This window comes from Myotis yumanensis, unplaced genomic scaffold (assembly GCF_028538775.1).
Source record: "Myotis yumanensis isolate MYYU_CA2020_CCGP unplaced genomic scaffold, mMyoYum1.0.hap1 SCAF_4, whole genome shotgun sequence".
Lineage (NCBI taxonomy): Eukaryota > Metazoa > Chordata > Mammalia > Chiroptera > Vespertilionidae > Myotis > Myotis yumanensis.
The window spans coordinates 98466037-98480423 of NW_027223755.1; the positions used below are offsets into that span (position 1 = coordinate 98466037).

The following is a 14387-nucleotide window of genomic DNA, read 5'->3' on the forward strand; positions in this document are numbered from 1 at the left end:
CTTGCAAATCAACTATTCCCACCACTCCCTGAGAACAGCATTGAAAAACAAATACTAGTTAGTAGAGATATAAAGTGATTCCTCCTCATTCTCCCTAGGAAATAAAGCCCTGACCCCTATGCACTCTGTAGCATCCCCAGGTCTCCCCTAAATCCATTCTCACCATCATTTCCCACTGTTCCTATGAGCCAAGCACCTAGAACCACAATGGTGTTTTAGGATTATGACCCCCAGTCAGGCACAAGGAAGGTTGAAAGGCCAGATCTTATCTGTTCTGGGGAGCATTTAAAAGAGCAACATAGCCCTGGCTGGTGTGGCTCAGTTGGTTGGAGTGTCGTCCTGTATACCAAAAGGTGGAGGATTCAATTACAACAACAGGTCATGGATTCAATTCCCCATGAGGGCACATACCCAGGTTCCATCCCTGATTGGGGTGGGTACAGGAGGCAACTGATCGACATTTCTCTCTCACCTCTCTCATCTCTCTCTCTCTCTCTCTCTCTCTCTCTCTCCTCTCCTCTCCTCTCCTTCCCTCTCTCTCTTTAAAAAAATCAATAAGCACATATCCTCAGGTGAGGATTAAAAAAATCAACATATATGTCCCTAAACTCTTTTTTAAGGTCCCTGAGAAAGCCATATATGTGTAGTAGACATGGTATTAAGGGTTTTGTAGGGTGTTTTTTCCTGTTGAATCCTCTTCCAACAGTTACTCTTGATGTACATATGTCCATTATTCCTATTTTACAGGTTAGAAAACCAAAAACCAAGGCTTAAAGTTAATTCATAGTCAAGTGGACAAACTGGCATTTGAATCCATATCTATCTGACAAGTTCAGGCTCTTAGCCTCTATGTTTCATGCCTATACCCCTCTCCTCCTGGAGCACAGACTTTCTGGTTATCAATATCTCCATAAATTCCCCTGCCCCAGTCTACCACAGCTTTGTGCCTGTGTGGTCAGGGTATGTCTGTCATCAAATACATGAAGAGATTCTTGGTATCTCTGTGGCTCTTACCTCGACCTAATCATCTGAGGGTTACAGCTCTCAGTGAGTGTGCGGAAACTCCGTGTAACTCATGACAGGCAGAACCATGACTCCTAAAAGATGTCCAGCCTAACCGCCAGAACCTGTGAATAGGTTACCTCACATGGCAAAAAGGACATTGCAGATGTGATTAAGAGCATGGACCTTGGGATAAGGAGATTATACTGTATTCAAGTGAACGCAATCTAATCCCAGGAGTCCTTAAAAGCAGAGAACATCTTTCCCTGCTCAGTCAGAGAAGAGTTAGAGAGATGTGAAATGAGGACTCAACCTACCATTGTTGGCTTTGAAGATGGAAGGAGGAGGCCACAAATCAAGGAATGCAGTGGCTCCTAGAGGCTGGGAACAACCTTTGGTTTAAAGCCAGCAATAAAATAAGGACATCAGTCCTACAACTACAAGGAACTAAATTTTACAAACAACCAAATGAGCAAAGAAAGCGATACCTCCCCTGGAGTCTCCACTAAGGAAGGAAGCCCTGTCAACATCTTGATTTCAAAACCAGTAAGAGCCAAGCCCAACTTCTGACCTACAGAACTGTAATATATTGTTTAGAAATTGTGTTATGTTTAACTTACTAAGTTTGTGTTAATATGTTACAGCAGCAATTGAAAAATAATATAGATTTTGGTACCTCTATGTGAAATGCTACTGTAACAAATATTTACAAACATGAAAGTAGCTTTGGAATTGGACAATAGGTAGAGACTAGAAGAGTTTTGGAGAGCATGATAGAAGTAGCCTAGATCACCTTGAATAGACTGTAGTATAAATAAGGATATTAAGATTCCACTGGTGAGGGCTCAGAAGGAAATGAAACGCATTATAGAGAAGCCTAAATTGCCCTAGAGAATTTCTAATTCAACATGACCAGACTGTTAGTAGACACATGGCATTAAGGATGCTATCAGTGAATACTCAGAAGGAAGTGAGGGACAGGTTACTGAAAACTGGGGGGAAGATGACACTTGTTATACAGTGACAGAAAGTTGAGCATAATGTATTCTGCAGTTTTGTGGAAAGTAGAACTTATAAGTGATGACCTTGTATATTCAACTTAGAATATTTCCATGCCAAATGTTGATGGTACAACCTTGTTTTTTTCTTGAAATTTATTGTCAAACATGAGAGGAGAGTAATAAAATGAGGGAAGATCTGTTAAGCAGAAAAAGAAGCAGGGCTGGATGATCTTAGACCTTCTAAGCCTTCCCCGATGGCAAAAGATGCCAAAATTAAGAGATGCACTGTTATGAAAGGGTGCTCTACATAAAGTCCAAGGGTATGGGTGTATAACCTTTTGTGATTTATCAGGAAGAACAAAATTTCAAATTATTCTATCATCAACAATGTTCTCTGAAGAGATTAAGGATATAACTGCTAGGTCCCTGCTTCAGCCATCTCAGTAGCAGTCAAAATCAAAGATTATCTCAGAAATATCTATGGCCCTAAGTGGTTTGGCTCAGTGGATAGAGCGTTGGCCTGCGGACTAAAAGGTCCCAGGTTCAATTCCGGTCGAGGGCATGTACCTTGATTGCGGGCACATCCCCAGTAGGTGTGCAGGAGGTAGCTGATCGATGTTTCTCTCTCATAGATGTTTCTAACTCTCTATTCCTCTCCCTTCCTCTCTGTAAAAAATCAATAAAATATATATTTTAAAAAAGAAGTATCTATGGACAATCCTCTTGTCTAAGGTAGTGAATCCTGGTGACATACATGAGATCCATAAAGTTCTTGAGAAACTGGTATCAGCAGAAACACTGCACAAAATGAAAGAAGGTTGTCAGTCCCTTAGATTCTATAATGAAGATAAAACTATTTGATTGCAAAACACATGCTACCTTTCAGGAAGAATCAAGGGCGAGGGAACCCAGAAGGCAGAGCATGAATCCAGAGGGTGGAGCTGCAAATCAGAGGATTATTCCTAGGGCTTGAAACTTTATGGAATTTTCTTGGCTAGTTTTATAAATACATAGGATTGGTAGCTCCTTTTGACCTTCCATTTTTCTCCCATGTTAAACCAGATTGCTATAGCTGTTATCCCATGCCTATGCCACCACTGTTTTTTGGGAGCTAAGAACTGTTTTCAGTTCATGGGTCCACAGATGGAAAGAAATTGTGCACCAGGATAGATCATACTCCCCACTATTTGTGACTATTTCAATGGTGTGACTTTGGGGCAATGATCCTAGCTACATCTGATCCTGTGAGCTCATCATCACCATCTCTGGAATTCCTGTTCCCCTTAAACCAGTGGTTGGCAAACCGTGGCTCTCGAGCCACATGCGGCTCTTTGGCCCCTTGAGTGTGGCTCTTCCACAAAATACCACGTGTGGGTGCATACGTACAGTGCGAAGTTGACTTAAAACTTTAAGTTTATTAAGTTAATTTTAGGGAATGTTGTGGAGTGAAAGAAGATGTAGTGTCGAGGATTGAGAAAGGTATGTTGAGATGGTTTGGACATATAGAGAGGATGAACGAAAGGAGATAGATGAAACAAGTATACAAGATGAGTGTGGATGGGAGAGCTTGAAGGGGTCGACCTCAGCGAATGTACCTCAATCAGATTGAGGACGTTTTTAGCAAAGGCCAGTTTAGGAGTACCCTAATTAAGTTAATAACAATGTACCTATCTATATAGTTTAAGTTTAAAAAATGTGGCTCTCAAAAGAAACTTCAATCGTTGTACTGTTGATATTTGGCTCTGTTGACTAATGAGTTTGCCGACCACTGCCTTAAACCAACCCATGTCACCTTCTGTCACTTTCATCTAAGAGTTCTGATCAACACCCAGCCTACCTCACCTTAGGAGGCGGTAACTCAGCCCCATTTCAAAGCCACACTATAAAACAGAGCAAACCTACCAACAGCACAGACCACAACACTCAGTAAGCTAATCGGTCTGATGGGCTCAGAATTTCCCCAGTAACCTTGAAACACATTCCACACGGTCGTTTTACAAGGCTGATTAATCTAATTGATTTCCAGAATTAGGATCTTGGAGAACCCCGTTATTTTAAAATCAATCTTCATCAGGAGTTGATAATACTTCATCCATGCTGAGATGGCTACTGAGGGCCAGGAGGGATTTCAGCCAAGCCTCTATTTGAAGTTGTCATGGAGTCTGCTCAGACTTCAAATGTTTGAGCATCTCTGGAACACACACACTTGCCAACAGCAGTTTTTAAACAGGGAGTTTCTCTCTACCTGCAGCTCATCATCTCTTCCCCAGGTATTATCCACACTGAAGGATAATTCTCATCACCACCATCAAAAAGATTTATTAAAGCGTATTTCTTTTTGCAATTGGCTCAGCAGAAATCATAAGCCCTATTAAAATATGATGCTTGTTTCTCAAAGCATTATGTCTGATCTCTGCAATTTGGCTTGACATTTCAGACTTGAGGCTTGCAAAAGGGACTTTGTGAACTGCCTTTAAGCACCGATTCAAAGTCACCAGCCCCTGCTCATGTTGAAGACTGTTTATCAGCCTTCTGAAGGCATTCACTCTCCTCTGATTTCTTTTCCTACCTGCCATGAGAAACACTGCCTTCGCTTGCTCCAAACACTGCATTTTCAGGAGCAAAACAAGAAAAATTCTGAAGCTACTGTATCTGAAGTTTCTTCTAATGTGCTCTCTTACAAACTCCATAAAATAAGAGGACAGTATATTTATGTGCTTTCTCTCCTCACTGTAATGACCTGGAAAGTATTTGAAAACTCTGCTTCCAGGTCCCAACGCAGATGGTCAGTATCAAGGTCTCCACGTGGAACAGGAATGGACAGAATCCACTCAGAAGCTGGGAGTACACTGCAAAGACTTCACAACTCTACCCACAGCTGCCTCTGTCTGCCCCACTACCCGTCACCCCAATTCACCCGATTCAGGAGAACCTGGATGAACTAAGATTCCTGGGCAAAGCCAGTTTTGACAAAACATGGAGCTCAGGCCTGTGTCTGAGACAGTGAGCTCAGGGCATGGCAGTGGAAAACGTGGGTGACTGTTAGAATCTTAAGAGAACAACTTTCATCTTTGCCATAATTTATTTACTCATTTCATTCAACTAACGCAGGACCTACTCTGTGCCATATCCTACCCTGCGTGTCTGCTCCCAAAAGCCCTGTGCCCTAAGCCAAAATATGCATCTGACTCACCTGAGGATCTTGTTGAAATCCATGTCTGGCCAGTCATCCCAGTGGTCAGCAAACTGCGGCTCGGCAAACTGCAGCTCTGCAAACTGCGGCTCGCGAGCCACATGCGGCTCTTTGGCCCCTTGAGTGTGGCTCTTCCACAAAATAGCACGTGCGGGCACACACATAGTGCGATTGAAACTTCATGGCCCATGCTCAGAAGTCGGTATTTTGTGGAAGAGCCGGTATTTTGTGGAAGAGCCACACTCAAGGGGCCAAAGAGCCGCATGTGGCTCGCGAGCCTCGGTTTGCCGACCACGGGCCTAGGACAAAGCATGCAATGCTACATTTCTAACAAGCTCCCAGGCGATGCTGAAGCTGAGTAGGAAAGTCTACAGAAGCTTATAATCTAGAACAGTGGTTTTTTAACTAAGGATGATTTTGCTTCCCAAGAATATTTGGCAATGTCCAGAGGTATCTTTGGTTGTCACATCCAGAGGAAGAGAATGCTACTGCTATGTAGCGAGTAGAGGTTAAGGCTGCTGCTCAACATCCTACAAGGCACAGGACAGGCCCCACATGTCAATAGTGCCAAGGTTGAGAAACTGATTAAGAATTGCCTGGTTTCTGATAGTTGCCAGAGGGGAGGAGGTTTGGGGGACTGGGTGAAAAAGGTAAAGGGATTAAGGAATACAAATTGGTAGTTACAACATAATCACAAACATAAAGTATAGCATAGAAAATACAGTCAATAATATTGTAATAACTATGTGTGGTGCCAGGTGAGTACTGAAAATATCGGGCACACTTTGTAAAGTATATGATTGTGTAACTACTATGCTATACGTCTGAAACCAATACAAAATAATATTGAATCTAAACTGTAATTGACAAATAAATTGGGGGGAGGGAGAATTACCTGTGTGTCCCTATAATCTAGCTCCACCACTGGAAATGAGACCTTATAAAAGGCTAGACAGTATAAATAATGAGCTCCTATATTGTACCAAGCAAGTTTTAAGCACCTTACATACACTCCATCCTCACAATCACCCCTTATAAGCCCATTTGTACAGATGAGAAAATTGAGACTCGGCGACATGAAGACACAGGCCCAAAGTCACCAGTGTCAACCAATGGATGTTGGTGTCAATTCGATGCCAACAGGAATACAAAATTTGGGGTGCCATGAAGAAGGAAACTTTACTCAGTGCAAAACAGCTCAATTATGATATAGAACAACTGTGAAAACAGCAAGGTTGTGAGACAGCCCTGGGGCCAGGTTCCTCTCAGTCTAGACCACTCTGCTCTGCTCCTCATTCAACCTGGGAAATACATTCTTCAGTCTTCCATGGAAAAGGAAAGTACACTCTCAGAGTCAGAGGGGAGCTGACTTATATAGATACAAGTCCCTGCCCCTGGTCCCTGATTGGTCTGACCTCATGCAAATGAGGACTCCAAATCGTCACAGTGTGATTGGTCCAAAAGTCACTGTCCTGATTGGTCGTAGTAGAAACTCTGATTAGTCAGTGAAGAAGCTAATGCATATATAGCTGTGCAGCACCAATTGGATGTGGGAAGCTTCAGTTGAAATAGGATTCCAGGAATGCCTTTATAAGCACTGGCTCAGATGTCAGAAACACAGTGCAGGCAGGCAGTGTAATGCAGGGGGTAGGCAGCTTAGTGCAGGCTTCTCCTGAAGTGTGACTTGCATGAGAGACTCCTGTATAGAAATGGCTGGTGGGCTCTGTTTTATTATTATTATTATTATTATTATTATTATTATTATTATTGTTTTGGGTGGTGATGGTGTTTTGTTTTGTTTATTATTTGAGCCCATTAGCAACCAGGAGCCCTTCTTAGTAGGTATCTTCTTTCTCAGGATCCACACCAATTAGGAGGTAGCACAGCCAAGACTCAAACCCAGTTCTTAAACAAAGATCCTCATCATTATCCTATTTCAAAAGGTACTTAAGAAGTTAATTAAGCCCAGTCGGCATGCTCAGTGGTTAAGCATCAACCTATGAACCAGGAGGTCATGATTCAATTCCCAGTCAGGGCACATGCCCACTTGCAGGCTTAATCCCCAGTGTGGGGTGTGGAGGAGGCAGCCAATCAATTATTCTCTCTCATCATTGATGTTTCTATCTCTCCCTCTCTCTTCCTCTCATATCAATAAAAAACATATTTTAAAAATATAAGTGAATTAAATAGCGAGCTAAAGAAATAGACTAATTCTATTTTCCCATTCTCAATTCCCTTCCTCCACAATTTAAAGATTTTTACAAAATAGACAAAGAATAAGTAAGATTGACCATAAACCCCAGTCTTTCCCACAGCTCACCTCAGAGAGCCAGCAATATGCTGATTGACAGGTTCCTGCCCACCAGGCTGCACAGCACTTGTTAGACCCAGCAGGGAAGCCTTCCCCTGAGCTTTCTGAAATGCCCCACCCACCTAATAGCCCTCTTCCTGGACCACTAGGACTGTGATTTAAAGAGATATATCCCTTACAGCCAAAGTTCTCCCTTGTGGCACTGTGCCCTCCGCCCCTGCCCAAGGGACATTTAACATTGTTTGGAAACATTTTTGGTTATCACAAGTGGACAGGAGGGCTTCCTATTGGCATCTAGTAGATAGAGGTCAAGGGTGCTGCTAAACATTCTACAATGCACAGGGCAGCCACCCACAGTGCAAAGAATTATTGGAACTGAAATATCAATAGTGTTGATGTTAAGAAACTCTGCCTTAGAGAGTAATTCCTACTGATCACCAATATTTATAGCAGAGCTTGGAGGATTTATGAGGCAGTGGTTAAAGCCATGCCCTAGAGTCAAGTAATCTGGGTCCACATCTGAACTCTACTTCTTATTACTTGCTTGACCTTGGGCAAGTCACTTTACGCCTCTGAACCTCAGTTCCACATCATTTAAATGGGATTCCCGAGGCTTACTTCACAGGGTCGATAAGAGCAGTAAATGAGAGAAGCACCAGGCACAATAAAAGCAGCCAACAAATGGCAGGTGGGTGCCATAGCCATCTTCATTTTCTTCACATCAGCATGTTGTTTTGCTCTAGACCTCAGCATGGTGTAGGCACACAGGGCCCAGCCCTTGGATTGCTGAGAATAAGACCCTTACAAGTGTGCTCAAGAATCAAAGATCTCGGGTTCAAAGGGGGCTGGTTGCCAGACAAAGGGCCACAAACTGCTGCCTTAACAGAAATGTCTCACAGTCTAAAGTCTGATATCAAGGTGTCAGCTAGTGGCGTCCTTCTGAGGGCTGTAAGGGAAGGATCTAGTCCATCCCTCTCTCCTAGCTCCTGGCAATCTTCTGTTCTTCTTGGCTTGAGGCAGGATAACTCCATCTTCACCTGGCCTTTTCCCTGTGTCTCTGTGCCCAAATTTCCCCCAAGGACACAGTCATACTGAATGAGGGGTCCTCCCTGCCTCAGTATGACCTCATCTTAACTAATTACCTCTGCAAGGACCTATTTACAAATAAGGTCACATGCGATAGTTCTGGGAGTTAAGATTTCAACATACAAATCTGGGGAAAACAATTTTTCCCCAGGGTTTGGAAGCTGCTGTGTCCGTCAGTTCTCCTTGGGGAAGTGTAGGAACCACAAAGGACATCTTGAGTTCATGCACCCTCAGGCAGATAAGCTATGATTATCTCCATTTTAAAGATGGGGCAAGTGAGGCCTTGAAAGGTTAAACACTGCACACAGGTGCACAGCCTGAGAGAGTCTTTTGTCCAGGTGTCTTGCTCCAAGGAGGAAAGTCCTACAGGGGCTGATGGAGAGAAGAGGGGTCTTTGGCACAAGCAAGAGATCCAAGGAAGGAGGTGGGGAGCCACTGGTCACTCTGCTACATGCGACTAGACGGAATCAAGTTTTAGGGGGACAGTTGAAAAAGTAGAGAATTAGGGATCAGGCAGGGAAAAGGCAAAAAAGAAACAAAGAACTTTGGGGGGAATATGCAGGATCACAAATCGTTTTGCCCTCTAATTCCATCCCCTTTAAACAGTAAGCGCCACGCAGTTATCTGGTCTGCTCTGATCTCAGATAGAGTTCTGATTCTGAGCACAGAGCCCCATGAGGTGAGTGTGCAATAAGCATGTATGGAGTGCATGCATCACTTTGGTATGCTTCTGAAAAATGCAGATTCCACACCCCACACCCCAGACTTAGACTCTCTAGGGTAGGGCCCAGAAATCTGTGGTTCCTACACTTCCCCAAGGATAACTGAGACACAGCAGCTTCCAAACCCTGGCGAGAGGACTGTCTCTGTGGTTCTCATCAGGAAAGCTCATGAGAATGTCTGTAGCTGGAGGACCTTAGGACCCAGCAGTGCAGCGCTGGGCACATGCACTGTACTAGACACTGTGAAGTCATGTATTATTTAATCAGAAACAAGTCCTCCAGGAGGACTAAATCCACATAGTAAATAGGTGTTCTGAAAGCTCAGCACCCATTAGTGGTGTGTAATGACTATGAGGGCGCTATTAGATGCTCTGAGGAGCTGTTTAAACATCCTGACAGGCAATTCAGAGTCATAAAATTTCTCATAAAGGTAGACGTCGCTGTGCAGGCTCTCAGGAGAACCTCTATGTTTTACAATTAAACTGATACCTACTATTTTCTCAGATAATCCCATTTTGTTACCTGGGTTATCAGAGGCCCATGATGATGGGTTATCTGTTTAGGGGGCCTCTGGCAGCTCCCTCAAACACAAAGTGTGAGGAGTCCAGGAGAGATGAGGAGCTACTTAGAGGACCCAAGTCTCCCACAGTCCTGTCACACATCTGCTGCTCGGACACAGGCCCAAGAACCTTCCTAACCCTGCCCTGCCCTCTAGTGGGAAGAAAGGGAATCAAGAGGGCAAGGAGGCACCATGTTAGTGAGGGTCAGCACTAGCTGCTGTGACAAGCAAGCCCCTACATAGATAATGGCTCAAACATAATAGAAAAAATTTCTTGCTCTTATAAAGTCTAAAACAACTATTCTAAGTCAGAGAGAAGCTCTCCTCCAGCAGTGATCCAGGGATCTGACCTCTTTCCCTCTTGTTTCCATCACCATCTCCAACTTGTGGATCCTAAGGTCACCATACTGCATCTAGCCAGCAGAAAAGAACAGGGAGAACCCTATGTGAGGGTTTCATGGACTCCAGTTTCCAGCCTCCCTTGCAGTGTGGTGTGGTCATGTGACAGAGTCCTAGCCAATAAAATGTGAACAGAAGTATTAAGAGTCTCATCTGGACTAACGAAGGGGAAATGGATTTGATAACAATGACTGTTTCTCCCACACTCACAGGCCTATTTAACCCAACCCAGATTATCATGGGGAACTAAGTGGCAAAGATGATGGTAATAATAACAACAGCAACAATGACGATGATGATAATGATGATGGTGGTGGTGGTGGTGGTGGTGGTGGTGTCACGTGGACAGTCTCAGCTCCTCACCAAGTATCCATTCATCCCGGTTTGGGGATCACTCCTCCCTCTTTCTCTGCCAATTGGTTCCAAAGAGGTTGTCTTCCCCTTTGGAGACAGAAGTGCCCATGTCTGAACTCAAGACATGGAGTCATGTGATCCAGACCTAAACAAAATACCCCAACTGCCCTGGCACATAAAGGTTCAGACATGGGCACATCATCTGAAGCGGGATGGTCAGAAATAATGAGCCTCAGCTCAGGGCCTCTGTGCTACTGAGAAAGAGGACTCGGTCACACCTGACAACATGGGCTGCAGCGCCCGGGACCCACTGTGGGCCTGGTAGTCAGACACAGCAAAGTCAGAGCCGAGAGGAGGAAAGAGGCACTGAACCCAGCTACGCCTCAAGCCTTAACTTGCCACAGCACTTCCACTTAATGGGCCAGCTAATTCTTTTTGAAAACTGGTGAGAGTCAGTTTTCTGTCGCAGTTACTGAAAGAGCCCCCACTGACCAGAGGGTAGTGTCCCAGGTGCTGTGCTCCTTATTTATGAACCCCTTGAAGGACTATTGTGGTTATCATTCCCATTTCTCAGATGGGGAAAGTGAGGCTTGGAGAGGCCGACAAACATGCCCAAGGCGATAAAGCCAGATCTGGGTTCCCATCCATGCAATCTTATTCCCAAGCCCACGCTTGTACACACAATGACACACCTACTATCACACAAATGCTGCATGGATGTTTTGTGCATACCAAGCCCTTGGCCATGTACCTTATAAAATGCAGGTCGAGCCCAGTCAGCATGACTCAGTGGTTGAGCACTGACCTATGAACCAGGATGTCATGGTTCGATTACCGGTCAGGGCACACATGCCTGGGTTGCAGGCTTGATTTCTGGTTGGGGGCATGTGAGAGGCAGTCAATGGATGATTCTCTCTCATCACTGATGTTTCTATATCTCTCTCTCCCTTCCTTTCTGAAATCAACAAAAATATATTTTTAAAAAATAAATAAATTAAGCTGAGTCATCTAACGGAAATGGGACCTAAGCATTTTCAGGACTTTTTAGGTGGTCTGTGGAATGGGCTGAGGATTTGGGCTCTAGACTTCCGGGTGAGGTAACAAATCACATTGCCTACGTCAGGGCAACTCACAGGGTTTGGACGCTGTAGCTAAGGCTGCACTCGTCAAATAGCATTTAGTATTCCTACTACACACACCGACAGCTATCCCAGGCACACAGACAGGTTGCAGTTGGAGAGGAATTGGGCAGAATGGCAATGCTTGAAGCAACTATACCTATTGCCTAAGACTTTGGGGTGTCTTTTGGGAGGGAGAGATTTGTACAAGGTTTGTTTCATTTCTACCCTGTCCATTGGCTATTTAATTAAAATTTTTATTTAAAAAAATAAATAAATTAATTAATTAATTAATTAATTAAATGCACATTCATCCTGGGAAAGACAGAGGGGTACAGGAGGGGGGTGATCAGACTCTGCAATTGGACAGACCTAGATTTGATGACAGCTCTACTCCTTTGGCTGTGTGGCCATGGGGGAATTACCTAGCCTCTCTGAGCTTCATAAAAGGCAGAGGAGGTAGGTCCTATTGTTTAAGGTTGATGCCTAGGCATGGGAGACCCTGGGAACTAGGGGAAATTAAAGCTTCCTTCTGTAAGTTTAATCACAGAACTCAGTACACAACTACCAGGACAGAGAGACAGCAAAGTCACCCCTGAGAAGGAGCAGCTTCCCGGCCATGCGGCTTAGTTGGGTCCAGATGGAGGCCTCAGCCTCCCTGAAGGTAGAAAGTGACCTGAGCAGCGAAGGAGGTTGAGAAACTGAGGCACTGGCAGTGTCCACCACACACTGCTCAAGGGCTAGTGTGCTTCACCTGTGACTCACGCACACCTCAGATCAGACCATCACAATCACCAGGTCCCCAATATCAGTCCTGGACACAGTTCTCCTTTCTCTGAGGTCACACTTCCTCAGCAGTCTCCATGTGGCAGTTGGCTTTACAGTGAGCCTTGCCTTCAAGGGAAGAGGCTCCAGCCTTGGACCTTTTACATCTTAGTGTAAAAACATTAAAGCCGGGACATGGTGTGCGTCAAGCAGGGAGCTTGGTTAGCCTGAGTCTCTGTATGCAGAGCGTGGGCTATGGAGCCAGCCTATCTGAGTGTCACCTCTTCCTGTGTGACCTCTTTGCGCCCATTTCCTTCACAGAGTAACCATAGTGCCCATCTAACCATCTTATAGGGTTCTTGTGAGAAATAAGTGAGATGGTTTATGTAAAACTCTTAGAAGAGCTTAGTAAAGGTTAGATTTAATTATTAATTCCCGCCGAAACCGGTTTGGCTCAGTGGATAGAGCGTCGGCCTGCGGACTGAGAGGTCCCGGGTTCGATTCCGGTCAAGGGCATGTACCTGGGTTGCGGGCACATCCCCGGTAGGGGATGTGCAAGAGGCAGCTGATCGATGTTTCTCTCTCATCGATGTTTCTAACTCTCTCTATCTCTCTCCCTTCCTCTCTGTGAAAAATCAATAAAATATATTTTAAAAATAATAATAATTATTATTAATTCCCGAGTCTGCACAGCTGAGGGACAGTGCTCAGAGCAGGTCCCTGACCCTGCAAGGAGAAGGTCACCTGGGCCACCTGGAGAGGTCTTCCCAACAAGCCACTCTTTCCTGGGAACATTCCAATCCTCTTTCCATTTATCCAGTCAACACATTTATTGAGGACCTATATGTCAGGCACCAGGGAAGCAGTGTTGAGGAAAAACAAATTTCTTGCCCTGATAAATGTTAAGCTTTGTTGAGGAAAACAGACATTAACCAAATAATCACAGGAACAAATTTAAAATGACAACTAAGGTCAGTGCCTGACAGAAATGCACCTGCTGGGATGGGAGAAGGTATAGTGGGCAAGTCGCCAGGCAGAGAAACCAGAGAATGCTTCCCTGGGGAAATGATATAAGGACTGAAATCAGAATGATGAATAGGAACTAATAAAGTGAAAAGGAGGAAAAACGATTATGCCAGGCAAGTGGAATCACTTGTGCAAAGGTCCTGGGGTATGAGGAAGATGGCAAGCGTGATGGACCAAAAGAAGAGAAGCTGCAAGCAAGCAAACTTTTATGGAGGGATAAGAGGCTTTGCTGAAGTGAAAACATCCCCTTGTTCCTTTGAGCCCCACTTCAGGGCTCCTGAACCCCTCAGACACCCACAAGAAATCCTGGCAGGCCAACTCTCCAATTAAATAAGAAATTCACAGATTTTGAAGTGACTTACTAGGTTGGCCCACCCCAGAGAATGTTAAAAGAAAAGCCTATTGAGGGCAGCAGAAGTTTCAGAGTGTGGTTCCCTCCAACTGCACCCATGGAGAGATGTACACTCTTGCACGGGTAATCCTACTCTGAACACGGGCACAGGTGTGCAATATGCTGAAAAGCTCAGCTTTGTTTCAGCATTTAATGATCACCCACCTCACATGTAGTTTTTCTTTAAATATGTTCTCCCAGAGTATGTCTTTGCTGCATCCTGTGCAGCTGGCAGAATGAATTTGGCACTTTTCATCCAGAGACCCTTTAAATTACAAATGAAACAGTTCATGAGGTGTTGGTGGATCATCCAGCTTTAAATAGACAGCACATTCCAAGACCATTTGTCTTGTCCTGGGCCAGCAGGGGGCAAGGGATGCAGATGGAGCATCCCTCGCCTCTCTCTTGGTTTGCTATTCATTAGGATCATCATGAATGCAACAGCCCCTCAGTGAGAACC

General features: G+C 44.5%; 1 protein-coding gene across 14 annotated transcripts in view; it reads right to left on the reverse strand.

Annotated features, from left to right (window-relative positions):
* Positions 1 to 14387, reverse strand: part of RBFOX1 (RNA binding fox-1 homolog 1) — a 2061082-nt gene that overhangs the window by 1833658 nt on the left and 213037 nt on the right. The window lies entirely within an intron of this gene.